The sequence below is a fragment of the Engystomops pustulosus genome, chromosome 4 (assembly GCF_040894005.1).
Source record: "Engystomops pustulosus chromosome 4, aEngPut4.maternal, whole genome shotgun sequence".
Taxonomy (NCBI): Eukaryota; Metazoa; Chordata; class Amphibia; order Anura; family Leptodactylidae; genus Engystomops; species Engystomops pustulosus.
In genome coordinates, this window is record NC_092414.1 from 52,783,232 (window position 1) to 52,798,238 (window position 15,007).

The window sequence follows — 15,007 nt, forward strand, 5'->3', positions numbered from 1 at the left end:
ATGAAGTACAACACGTGGGTAAAAACAATCTCAGAATCGTTTTGTTAATTAACAGTGTTCAAAAGTTATAACCATATAAAGCGACACAAGTCAGAATACAAAAAATGGGGCTGAGCCTTAAGCTATAAAATGGCTGCGTCCTTAAGGGGTTAAAGGGACAACGCCACTTTAATAAATCTGAAAAGTAGTGGAGCTCTAAAGGCAGACATAGCGCTATTGCAAATAGCCGGCCTAATGATAAACCTCCCCCAATGAGTGTAATTGTGTGTGATTGTGATATTTATTTGTAATACAAATTTTGTATTATTCCTATTAAATTGATGTGGTTGTGATTTGTATTTAATTAAATCATTAATTAGAATAATATTAATAATAAAAATATTACTAGGAGGCCACAGAAGAACTGCCAATAAGTCAAATAGATGGGGCCTCAAAACATGGTCAACTACCCTGATAAGGACTGGGGTGCAAAAAAGTACTTACAAAAAGGTGATAGGTTTTTGGCTATAGCAAAAGACAGTTACCTGTAACAACAAGTATAAGACCAAACAAGAGGGGGGGGGGGGGTCACTACTGGACCTTATCAGACAGGATATAATAATAATTACAGAATGGGGAATCACCTAGGTAACAGTGATTACAACAGCATTATTTGTAAAATTATCCTTTACTAAAATAATTGGTAGATGGGTTACAAATGCTCCAAACTTCAGGAGGGAAAATATTCAGTGGCTAAGCAAGGACCTTAATGGCATAAACTTGGTATCCAAAACAAAGCCCCCCAAAAATGATACATATATTCTTAAAAGGTCCTGTGAAAAACACATACTTTATGGGAATAAGCATAATAGAAACAGGAAGAAAACAATGTGGTTAACGAGTACTGTAAAGTGAGCAATAAAAGAGCAAGATAAGGCATTCAAACTGCTATAACAAGAAGGTAGTGATGAGGAGATGATAGAAAAAATTATAATTCAGGAAAAAACTAATAAAAGCAGTAAAAATAGAGACTGAAACAAATATTGCACAATAAATTACAAATTAAAAGCTGAAAGTGTTGGCCCTCTGCGGAACAACCTAGGTGTCATTGTTACTTGAGGAAAGGCACAATCTATGGAATTCCACATTCTCAACTATATTTATCCTGGAAAATCGCATGGCAGATGACATGATCCGGAATAATATAAAACTACTATTAAAAGTCTGCTGATTAACCCAAGAAGAAGCAGTGCCTCATAGGCCAAGGTGTGAAGTATTGAAAGGGATTTTGGAAGTGAAAATTTAAATGTCATGAAATACTGTATGTAGAAAAATTGTCTGTATTGTACAGACTGGGAAAACCAACAAACATACAAGGATACGAGAACACTAAGAATGGGGGAGGATAACAGAATAAATGAGGAAGTAGACCAATAAGTAGTAATTTTATAGGGCATTGTTCCTGAGGGGACCCATCCATTGCTTTCAGCTCTTCCATCCTAGATATATAATTGAAGATGTGGATATGGTTAAAGATGACAAGATAAGGACAGAACATGTGTTGAACCCTTGTTCTGGCAAAAGTTTCCATCCAAGAGGCCCTATCATAAAATGGTTTCAAATCCCCTGTCTCCCTTACCAACAACAAGCAATAGAATTGTGTGATTGGGTGGGTCCAAGCAGAATTCCTCAAATGTAGTGAGAGTAGATGCGAGTGTCAAAATGGGAGCTAAAGAAGAAATTGAATGCCTCAATTGGAGACATTGAATCAAGGAATTGGGGAACCCCTACCTCCAATATCCACCTCATCCATCACGTTTCTGATCCTGGGGAGGTTAATACTAGAGAGACCTATTAGCTTTCGAGCCTAGGCCCCAGGTGGGAATTGTGTATTGCCTAGGAGGGGGGTTAATGGGCCTGTAACAGATTAGATGGAGCTTAAATGCAAATTTCCAAGATTCCTCTCCGAAGACACTTGAAGGGAGTACTGAGATTGCCAGAAAAAGCCCAATATATATGGAGAAGAGAGTTCAAATTCTGAGGCTACCCATAGTTTATCTGCCTCAAGGTTACCGATGGAATCTAAAAGCTCAACCCCTCCAGCACTCGTAGATCGCATAAGAAGGCTAAGGCAAAGACAAAGTGACACACCAGCCTATTAAAGGACATCTACCACCAGGATCAAAGATTGTAAACCAAGCACACTGACATATAGTTGTGTGTACCCTCTGCCAGGATCTGCACTTCTCTAAGCTCTTATGCCCTGGTTAAAAAAATTATGCAAATGAGCCTGAGGGGCTTTATATGCGTTAATGGATCCTGTAGCCCCTCCGGCTCATTTGAATAATTTTTAAAAGCTTTTTTTCCCTGAAAAACAAGGTCATTGGAAGCTTAAAGAAAAGGATATCCTGTCAGAGGGGGCACACACTAGTATGTCATTTACAGTCCTTTGGGGAGATTTATCAATAGGCAGGCTCCTGGTGATAGTTCTATGTCTGCCTTTGGACCTCCCCTGCTTTTCAGATTTATTAAATTGGTGTTGGCCCTTTAATAAATCTCTCTGGGATTTTTTTTAAAATAATCTCTAAATAACCACAAGTGTAGTAAAATAATCGCAACAGCAAATACTCCAGGAAGGGAGTGGTGTGACCTTGTAACTTTTTTGCGGTAATTAAAAAAAAATGGCAAATCATAAATATGGCTTTTCATCACTGCCTTTTTCGAACAGTGGTTCGAAAAAGGCAGTGATGAATATCCCCTGACCTTGGGAATAATTTAAAGATATACCATTATTTTACATTTTTAAAGATAGGTTCTGTTCCACATAATGGGTGCATAGCAAACATTTTGCCAATTTATCTAAAAGGATCAAACAGTAATCCTGAAACTACAGACCTGTGAATTTAACTTTGGTTGTGAAGAAAATAGCAACTAAATTAATAAGGGAATGGGTGGGAACACAATGAAATATTACAAAATTTGTGGGTTTTTTTATCTTAGAAAAAAAATAGCTAATGTACAAATACCTGAATGGTCAGTACAATGATCTTTTCAAAAAATCTCAAAGATCTTTTTACACCTAGACCTATGACCAGGAGGGCATCCTCCATGCCTAGAGGAGAGGTGGATCTACCATCTCCATTCTTTACTGTAAGAGTGATGAGACAATGGAACCTTCTGCCACAGGAGGTTGGTATGGCTCATACTTTGTACATGTTCAAAGGAGGCCTGGATGCCTTTCTATAGAACATAAATATCACAGTTTATTGGGAAAAAAAACATTTGTTTAATCTTATAGGTTGGACTTAATGGAACTGCGGAGGCTTGGCTCCAGGTTCAAGTGATAGAACCTCACCCAAAATTAGCAAAACACAAATGAGATATGCAGATTTCTTTATTGGGACCCTGAGAAAACAGAGTGTTTGGGAATTGTGTAAGTGTACATGGTGAGGACTACACAAAAGCATCAACTTCTCTCCAAGAAAATATGTATATGTATAATAAGAAAAGTGATTATTGGACTGAAATGTGTTTGAGATCAACAATTAATACAAAATCCTGTAGCTCTCATTACAGAACAAACATCAGTTCCCTTAAAAGTTTTACATATATTACAAGGGAAAGGATTTATGTAACATGATTATTTTACATGGCTGTCATGGAGCTGTGTAAACTGGGATTACTCATACAAACCTCACATAGTTTATATGGCCTAGGGATACTTGTGTTTATCACTTAAAACTTTTGTTTATAGAGTAAAAAAAATATATATACCGTATATCATAACTGGACTTTAGTATTTATCATTTAAATCAGTATTTGAAATGGTAAAATGATGCCATTTACTCCACTGGTTAAACCACAATGTCTGTAATAACAGATGTGAGTTGGGGAATTAAGAACTCTGCTCTATTTCACTCCTACCAACATATTTGCATACGTTTTGAATAAATTACATCAAGTGCATGCAAAATAGAAAATAAATAATTTTTCTTTTTAGATTTTGATCTCTACATTTAAGGTTTAAAACTGGAGTAAAAGGAAATTATGGTCAGTTTTGTTTATAGCTCACCTTGTGTAACCTTATTTTCTTTCCAAGTTCTAGGAAGTATCATGTTTAATTATAGTCAAACAGCCAAAAATGTGCTAGCAAGAGCATAAAATGCAATCTTCGTATATATACACAGCAACAGACTATGTCATATTAAAAGCTTTATGTACATGGGTATATTAGAGCACATCTTCTATGCCCCTATTTGTATAATGAAGCTATACTACTCTTGTCTGTTGCATTGCAGAGCTTTATCAATAAATATTAATTTATTGAATTAATATTAATTTAATTTATATAATTAAGTTTCTCATTTTTGTCATAGGAAACCAGATCAAGAAGGGTACACAAGGTCCTTTTGCATCCATAGCACTGAACCCTGCTGGACCCTGTAGCCTGATATGCTCCCTGCATGGGGTTTTCATAAATGCAAGATGCTGAAGGCTAGTAGTATTGTAGTGTTTACTTTATTACTTTTACTATTGGCTGGACATATATATAGTAGATGTGTGTAATATGATGACTTCCTCCTGTATTTTGTTACACAGTGACATCACTATTTGGAGTGAAGCTTTGGGGAATAACCATATCTAATGAATATTATAGAAAAATTAAGAGCACCTTTCTATGACTGAAACTCAGGCAACAGGACAATGAACTCAAGCACTCCAAAAAATCTACAACAGAATTGGCAAACAAGAAAATAATCAATATGTTGCAATGGCCCAGTCAAAATCCAGACCTCAATCCAGTGGAATGAACCTTCAGATACAAATAACCTGAAGCAATCTGTAAAAAGATAAGCCTAAACTGTGGAATGAGGTGAAAAACGAATATATACAGAAAAAAGATCAAAGATGTTTCAGCATTTTGACAAACTATTCATGGCATGTAGTTTCTTAGCTTTTTTGTATATGGCTTTTCCTTTTTAGGTTTAATTTTTCTAAATTAACTATGATGTTGCTAAATGAACATGGTGTTACTTGTCTGCTGTTTTTTTTGTTTTGTTTTTAATTAAGGGTAAACTAAAGTATGGTTATTTTTTAAAGGTTTTTCTCTCCCTTAAAATTTAACGCAAAAGTTAACACAAAAAAATTTATAAAAATGGAGTCTCTGAGCTCTGGGGGGCTATGGCAATGGCTCATGTTTTTTGACCTGAGCCCTTGACCATATAGCACAGATGTCTTCTAAGTAATACAGTTGTGGTTAAGCTGGGACATGGCCCCTACCTGAAGCCCAGCTCCCGAGGGTTCCTTGCCTCTCATTGAGAAATACTAATTACTTTTGTAACAGGGAATCAGTAAATTCGTAATACACTATATTACAGTCTTGTTGCATTATAATGTACAAGGAATCAGGAGGCCTGAACAAATGTGTAAATCAATAAATAAAATGAAAAAATTATAAAAAATGCTAAAAAATAAACAAAACCTAATATACACAAAAATAAATTAAAATAACCAAATCATAAATATGTTAGGTGCAGCCAATAAGCCAGATGTATTGAAATACATATCAGTCATAAAAGTATAAATAAAAAGTGACAAAAAGGTGGTACAGTTACCAAAATGGAAATGAAAATGTCTGATGGGCCGTAATGCAAGGTCTGGGATCAGGCTACAGACAAAATTTGCACCTACAAGATTGGACCTTACTACTTACAGGGAACCACCCTAAACGTTGGGTAGTAACTGGGCATCAATCCCTTCCTTTGCCAAAGTCCAAACACTGACAAAATAACACACACAGAAAAGAGTGTTCACCAGAGCAGGGTCACAATGGAGAGAACAAATGAAGTACCAAATCAACAGACAAAGAGAAATCGGGAGAAAAGATAAAGGGGTCAGGAGATATCATATAAGCAGATAGATCACAGTAGCAGAGAGGAAAGGCTCCCACAAGTTTTTATGTGGAATCATGTGGAGTCTTGATACACTACAAATAAGGATAAACACTCTATCACAGCATATTAACTGTTGCTGAACTGGGACAGAGCTACGGAGTACTGGGTGGGGCAATTCAATAAACACAGACACCAAACATAAAGTTTTGTTCACACTAGGAAACTCAGAGTAAAACATAAAGACAAAATTAACACATCCTATGGACAATAGATAATACCAGCAGGGGTGTTACCGACCTCTGTGAAATATTAACCCTTAAGGACACAGCCCTTATTAATTTTTATGTTTCAATTTTTCATTCTTGCAAAATCTTTTCAAAATTCCTTAAAGGGGTATTCCAGGAATCAGCATAATTCATATACAAGTGGGCACTCAAAATATAAGCTAATGTGTAATTAGTTGTTATTTAAAATTTTGCTCCCCTTAGCAGAAAATGCTGATGACATAGACTGTAATGAAGAATTAAAATGCTACTGGCCCTTTAATCAGTCTGTTAATTTCCTCTGCGCGGTCCGTTGCAGGACAGAAGATGGCTGCTGGTCACATGTCCACATCACATGTCCTGCACCTGCCTGGGCAGGGTCATGTGATCACCACTACATTTGGCTGTTGTTGGTTGGTTGCAGTGCATCCAGTATGGTCAGTGTTGTGGTGATGGCAGTTATACATCATTACTATGGTAATAGAGCAAGAAAACCTGTTACATCATCACTGGGAGCAGAGCATAAGTGGTAGGAGGAGTTACTGAGAACTAAAGGATCATGGAACTTGTAGTTTCCAGTGGCGGCCATCTTAGTGATAACTCCACCTACTTTAGAGAGGCCATAAATTTTGTAAATCATAAAATCTAATTATTTAAGTTCTGTTTTGTGACTAATGACATTGAGTATTGTTGTATTCATTTATTTATATCATCATGGGTTTTTGTGTCAGACGTTCATATTCCCGGAATACCCCTTTAACTTTTTTAATATTCTGTGTACACAGCTGTACGAGAGTTTGTTTCCTACATAACAAATTGCACTCCTAAGTGAAGATACTTAATATTCCATACCATTGAAACTGCCGAAGAAAACACATTTGTACCATTTTCTTTTGGGCCTTCTTTTCACTGCTTTCATGACAACTCTCTTTTATTCTTTGGGAAGGCACGATCACAGAGATACTAAATATATATAGGTTTTGCTATGCTTTAGTAAATTTAAATACATTTCATATTTTTTCTGAGGCGAATAACTTTTTCTTTCGGTGTACAGAGCTTTGTAAAGCATCATTTTTTGCAGAAGGAAATGATCTTTCCATTCTTTTAATTTAAATAATTATCAAAAAAAGTGGTGTTTTGAAGGCTTTTTGGGACATGACAATTACTTACATGCTTATAATTTAATTTATATATTTTATCAGGTCTAAGTGAAGGGGGTTCATCCCTTGATTTGATCCGGACCAAGTTGGTGTCGTCCATGCGCCGCCAGCATTCAAAAACTCCCAGCAGTTTTGTCGCGTCATTTAAAAGGTTAACACCCGCAATCAGCGATAGCATCATTCACGGGTGTTAGCGAAGAGTGTTTTCAAGCACCCAGGGTGCATGAAGACGGCTCAGTCTGTGAGCCCTCTATATATACCCTTTGGCACACCATGATGTTATGGAACGTCATGTGCGGCAAGGGGTTAAAATTTTAAGTTCTTAAAAATAATTTTAGTATTATCATTATAATAAATGCTTTTTAAAGTTTGGCCATACAATTATTATTATAAAACCAGGATACTCTTCCACAACTTGAACTTTCATTTAGGTTTAAACAACAAGGTTATTAAAAATCAACATAATAGAAGTTTTGTCCTGATATTGAGGGGGAAGATAAATCTGAAACAAACTGAATCTGACCTACACAAAAAGAGCATTATTAATATTAGGCTAATATTGTTTTTGGGAGTGAGTTGTTTCCTTATATTTTCACAATAATGTTTCGAAGGGGATTGCGTGGCACAATTAGAACAATCGACTAATTCTAAAACATTACATTTGTAACAAAGCTTCTTTGTTAATACACCATAATATCTAACAACACCAAAACAATTGTAAAACAGACATCATCTATAACCTTACTCATAGAGAGGCCCTAAGGCATCAATTTATAAAATATTTTTAATATAAAATTTATTAGATAGAAAACATCTTTACAAAGGTATCTGAGGTATGAAATTTGGACACCATGATATTGAGAGTCAATCTCTTTTCTGTTTTTTTGTCTAATGTATTGTAATGGTTTTTTTTATATGGTAAATTTGTTGATTAAGTTTTCTGTTCCGAGCTGATATTTGGCACAATTTGTGCCATTTTTGCCATCTTTAACTTTTTTCCTTCTTTCATGAAATAAAATTGCTAAAGCCAAGCTGTTGTCGACAATGTGCAAAAAAGGTGCAATATACAAAAAAAAGGGTACAGCTAAAAAGAAAAAAGGAAAACTAAGATCAATGATCCCCTAAGACTTACTTTCATATAAAAATACTCCACAGGTTCACAGTAGGAGTTTTTTTCCCAAAACTTCCTTAACCAACTAAGAGAATGTTATGATTCAAGATGAAATGGAAAAATGTTTCAAGTGTACCAAGTTCATCATATCTGAATCCACCTTTTAGAACAATGTCATTTTTATGTTACTCACTTTTACATGGCATTGTTTCTTTTCTGTAGCTACATAAAAGAATATCTTCTTCAGCAGCGGTTAAGTGAGCCAGGTATAATTTCTTACTCTATTTTCCAATCTAGAACTAAGTGCCCTGCTTACAGCCCTTACCTCCTCTTTAGCCTTATGTTCTTGTGCTTAGCAGAAATTCAACCAAATCAGCCCCATATTTTCCATATCCAAGTATTAAAAATTAACTTTTATTAGTCACTCATAAAAATACAACATAAATAGTGAAGTTTCTATACAGGATAAAAATACAGTAAATCCCCTCAATGTGTAATGACAGTTATCACAACACACTGGTACGCCCAGCCATAACACGCTGGTACGCCCTATTATACCAGAGAAGAGTCCACTGATCTCTATTGTAGTACATTCAGTAGAGTCAGTCAGGAATATGTATTCATCTATCTATCACAGTTGATCATTGAAAACTATGATGTCAATACAAGTTCTATTTTGTACATTGTTTCATAGACGATTGAACTTTTTAGTACAGCACAGATGCACAAAGGATATAATTCCCATCTAACCTCATCACAAAAGATCTGAGAAGTAATGTGTATGAATTAGGGTGGTAGGTGACATGTTTAGGTGAGCTAAAGCCTTAAACCCTTGATGAAGCTGAAATCTCGTGTTGGGTGGCTTCAGTGTTAGATTTTAAAGAGCAGTTACCGCCGTTGTGTTGTATGTACAGTCATCCTAGATATTTCAGGTCAGTGTTGAGAAAGTTCAATCAGTAGCATCTATTTACAGTTATTGAGCACTAGATGATGTCAAGAGTCTGCACTGTACTGTCCAGCCAGGGTACAGTTTTGGAGCAGGAGGATGAGGAGGAATTGGCTGACACCCAGTGCAGCTCACAAGCATCACTGGAGGGTGGCTGGGAATATACAGTGGAGGAGGTGGAGACACCTCCCACAAGAACAGCTTGTCCTTGCCTCTGAACAACCTGGCCCACAAGAGCCACTCACACCTGAGTTATCTGCAAACTCAACAGTGCCGAATACTGTGTGGCCACCCTGCTGGATCCGTGCTACAAGGATAGCTTAGCATCCTTCAATTCAATAATAGAACATGAGACTAAAATAGGCTAGTATAAGCGCATTTTGGTGCTGGCACTAGTGGTGGAGTTCCCATACAACATTGGGAACTCAGTGGCAGCATGAGATGGAGGAGGAAGTAACCAACTGTGAAGGAAGGAAGGAAGACCACCATGTCCACATTGTTGATTACGATGTTGACTTCTGCTCAAACTCCACCACGATCGGATGGGACATGTAGTACCAGAGGGCAGAACGTGACTCTCATGGTGGAGATTTATCTATCCACATGTCTCCTGGTACAGGGGGATGGGCTCTACCTTTTCAATTCGGGGTGGGAATTGTGCTGTCACAGCGCGTGTTCATCACCGACGAGGAGATTTGCCTCTCTACAGCCAATGTGGACATCCTAACATTTATTAAGATGACCAAAGAATGTATCCCACGTAAACTGGTTTTGCCAATGTCTGTATACGTTCCACATTACCAGAACATTAAATTTTTTTAATTCTGCATTCCCAAAAAGTCAAATTCAAAATTTACCCATTCTGTAGTCTTCAAATTCAAAATTTACCCATTCTGTAGACTTCAAATTCAAAATTTAGTTACACATTCCCAGAACTTCAATTTCATACTATTGATTTATTTCCTATTCTTCCCACCATTTTTCAGCCTGGTCTCCATTGACTTCAATGGGGTTCATGTTCAGATCAAAGTTTGGCCCAAACCAAATTGTGTTGCAGAGTTAAGACAAATCAGTCGAACCCAAATTGTCGAATAGGCTACCTGACAAATATATACAGGCGGTCCCCTACTTAAGGACACCCAACTTACAGACGTCCCATAGTTAAAGACGGACCCCTCTTCCCCCTGTGACCTCTGTTGTAGCTCTCTGGATGCTTTCCTTTAGTCCTAGACTGCAAGAATCAGCTGTAATGTGCCTGTAATGAAGTTTTATTGATATACCTTGGTCCAATTACAGCAAAAAAAATACAGTTTCGACTTACATACAAATTCAACTTAAGAACAAACCTATGGAACCTATCTTGTACGTAACCCGGGAACTGCCTGTATATATATATTTGTTTAACCACCACTCAAAATAAAAAAGTAAATAGTTATAAATATATATATAATACCAATAAGACCTATAAATATCTAAAATATAAGGCACAATACAGAAGAAAAAGAATATTGTTATGTGTCTTGAAAACTTTTTTTTATGTTTCAACCCCTTCCCGCCGCAGCGTTTTTTCGTTTTTGCGTTTTCATTTTTCACTCCCCACATTCAAAAATCTGTAACTTTTTTTTTTCCATGTACAGAGCTGTGTGACGGCTTATTTTCTGCGTAAAAAAATTACACTTCAAAAAGGTGGTATTTAATATTCCATGCCGTGTACTGGGAAGCAGGAAAAAAATTCCAAATGCAGTGAAATTGGTAAAAAACGCATTTGTGCCGTATTCTTGTGGGCTTGGATTTTACGTATTTCACAGTGCACCCCAAATGACATGTATACTTTATTCTTTGGTTAAAACCTCCTGTACAAAAATTTGGGGGGGGATTTTGCCATTTTCTGCCGCTAATAACTTTTCATACTTTGGTGTATGGAGCTGTGGGTGGTGCCGTTTTTTGCGGATTTTGATGACGTTTACAATGTTAACATTTTTAGGACTGTACGACCTTTTGATCACTTTTTAAAGAATTTTTAATTTTTTTTAAAATGGCAAAAAAGTGGCATTTTCGACTTTGGGCACGATTTTCCATTACGGGGTTAAACGCAGTGAAAAAACGTTATCATATTTTGATAGGGCATTTTCGGACGCGGCGATACCTAATGTGTTTATGATTTTTACTGTTAATTTATATTTATATCAGTTCTAGGGAAAGGGGGGTGATTTGAATTTTTAGGTTTTTTTATAAATTTTTTTAAAAAACTTTTTTTTATTTTTATTTTTACTATTTTTCAGACTCCCTAGGGTACTTTAACCCTAGGGTGTCTGTACGATCCTATCATATACTGCCATACTACAGTATGGCAGTATATGGGGATTTTACTACTCATACATTACAATGTGCTGATAGCACATTGTAATGCATGGGTTAACCTGAAGTAGCTTCGTCTCCATGTACCGGGACCCGACATGTGACGTAATATTACGTCACATGTCGGTAAGAGGTTAAGGGGTACAAAAATTGTTGCTCCAGAATTATACTGAACGGGAGAAAAAAGTTAGCATGGTAAACATTGTAAACTTACATTGTCAAAAAATTGTCAGAATTATATTCTTCTCCATTAGTCCCCTAATAAGGGATATTAAAAGTTCATCAATAATTTTCCCCCCAAAAATAAAAAAGCTCAACAAATAACAAATAAGCCCCCATTCTCCTATGATGTCAGAAATGTAAAATTTGAAGTTATTTGGTCAAAATGGAAGACATTTTGAAAAAAAAATTTAGTCCTTTAGGGGTGCTAAACAAATATGAGCATATTAAAGAGGACAGCCAGTCTCTGTATTAAAATTTGTTTTTTTTAACATTGCACTTTAAAGAAAAATGTTTCTTATAATATATTTTCAATTTTAAAAATTGTACTATAAGTATATTATAATTGCCATTGATAACTATGTTTATGAGTTTAGTAAAGTAGTAATTACCATTAATAACATACGTATCCCCTTGAAAGTAAAGCTATTCAATAAAGCCTAGCAATTTTAATTGCATGAGATAAACAACAGAACATTACGGTATGGCTATACCTAAATAATGAGTACTCTATTGGAAATGGTAATGCAGTAACTGCAAGTCATAATACACGCTATAATGCAGAATTATGAAGGAGGAGTTATAAAACTAATGGCACATGAATACACAACATAATATTACAACATGCTGCATTTACTGGACAGCTACTGAAAAGTCATTTTTAGGGTATATTTTGTATTTATATAGGGCATTTACAGGGCATATACGGCAGAACCTAAATTTTTAACAAATTTGCAATAATCAATAGTTGATATGATAATAAACATTATAATATGCGTTATTAAGACTTTACTTTATTAAGAAAAATGTCTCCTTCTTTTACCCCTGCGTTTCTTCTTCAATTAACCCCTTCAGAACTGTGTTTTTATGATTTTTTTTTCCCGTTTTCATACCCATCTTCTACAAGCAATATGGTTTTAAAATCTCTGTTTACAAAGCTATATGAAGGCATGTTAGCTAGACAAATTGTACTTTCAAGTGAGAGAGTATACGTGGCACATCCCATAAAACTTAAAAACTTTATTCTTCTTACATTAAAAGGTGCAAAAAAGGTAGCATGTAGGTAATCCACCTAAGCATTTCAGCTTGCTCTCAAGCCTTAGTCATGGTCACATTTCCTATTTTTCTCTACGTCTGTACTTTCAAGTGGCCCCATTTAATCTTCTTTGCCATGTACTAGGAATCTGGAACAAACATCCAAATGTGGTAGGATTGGCAAAATAATGCTGATGGTCTTTGTTTTTACAGCTTTCACTGTGCAGTACAGTAGACACATCCCCTTCTGTCTTTAGGTCAGTACAGAGATACCAAATTAATTTGGTTTGGATATGTCTTAATACCTTTAACCCCTTACTGCCTACACCATTTTTCTTTTTCTTTTTTGCATTTTTCTTTTTTGCTCAATGTCTTTTTAAAGCCATATTAGTTTTTTATTTTTCCATTTACAGAGCTGTAGGAGGGCTTGTTTTCTGCTTAACACAAACTTCCAAGTGTCAATAATTAATATTCCACTCAAAGTGGGGGGGGGAAATATGTAATGCAGAAAAATTGACAATTTTCTTGTTGGCTCTGTTTTTATGACTTTCCTTGTGCACTCCAAATAACACTTCCCCTTTATCCTCTGGATTCTACAGTATCATAGAGATACCAACTTTGTATAGGTTTTATTAAGTTTTAATACATTTTAAAAAATGTAAATCTGATGCCAATCATTTCTTCATACTTGGTGTGGCGTAAGGAGCTGGTGAACTGATTGCTACCATTTTGGGGTCTGTAAGACTTTTTATTACGTTATATATTCAAATATCTATGGTTCAGGAAAAGAGACTATATAGATCTTATATGCATTCTAGAAAAAAGAGGTGTGATTTTAATTTTTTACTTTTTTTATTTCTTTAATTTTTTTAAAAAACTTTTTTTTACATTCACTGTATTTCAGGCCCCCCTATGATAGCTGAATCCTAGGGGATCTGTTCACTAATACAATACAATTGTTTTTCTGCATATTTTGATTATATTGCTTCACTTTTAGTCTGGTATGGGAGTATCTTATAAGCTCCCAGCTGTCAACACAACCAATCAGCATCTTTCACTTAAGTCACAGGTGGCAAATTAAGTAGCAATCTTATAAGTGATTAGTGATAAAACAGTTAAATGTTACCAAAGACCAACAAATAAAGGAGACTGACAATCTCAGTAAAGCACAAAAAATTAAATATGAAAAGATGATATAGTTACGAAGACTAAAATACCACTTTATTAAGGTAAATCTTATGATATATTGCACATATGACAAACATACATTGCATAAATACTGCAATTGTTAAACAGTAGAGATGAGCGAACATACTCGTCCGAGCTTGATGCTCGTTCGAGCATTAGCGTACTCGAAACTGCTCGTAGCTCGGACGAATACATCGCCCGCTCGAGAAAATGGCAGCTCCCGCCGTTTTGCTTTTTGGCGGCCAGAAACAGAGCCAATCACAAGCCAGGAGACTCTGCACTCCACCCAGCATGACGTGGTACCCTTACACGTCGATAGCAGTGGTTGGCTGGCCAGATCAGGTGACCCTGGGATAGACTAGCCGCTGCCCGTGCTGCTCGGATCATTCTGTGTCTGAATGCCGCTAGGGAGAGAGCTGCTGCTGGTCAGGGAAAGCGTTAGGGTGTTCTATTAGAATAGTGTTAGGCAGGAGTGATTCAACAAGAACCCAACAGCCCTTCTTAGGGCTACAATAACGTTATACTTTTTTTTTTGGTTTGCTTGTGGCTGGGCTTGCTGGCACTAGTAGTGCAGCTAGTACCATATTGTGAGGAATTTGCAGGGGGACTTGCTACCGTTGTGTTTAGCTCTTAGTGACACACATATCCACCTCAAACACCAAAGTGGGAAAATTTATTAGGGGTTTGATTTCAATTAGGCACAGTCTGCCATTTACTTTTTATTTTACGTTTATTTTTTTAATAACTCAGTGTCATCTCATCTGGCATAGCAGTGTGCTTTCATACTTGGCTAGAAAATAGCCATAGGAGAATCCAAACGGCTTACTTACGCCTACAGTAGCGTTATATATATT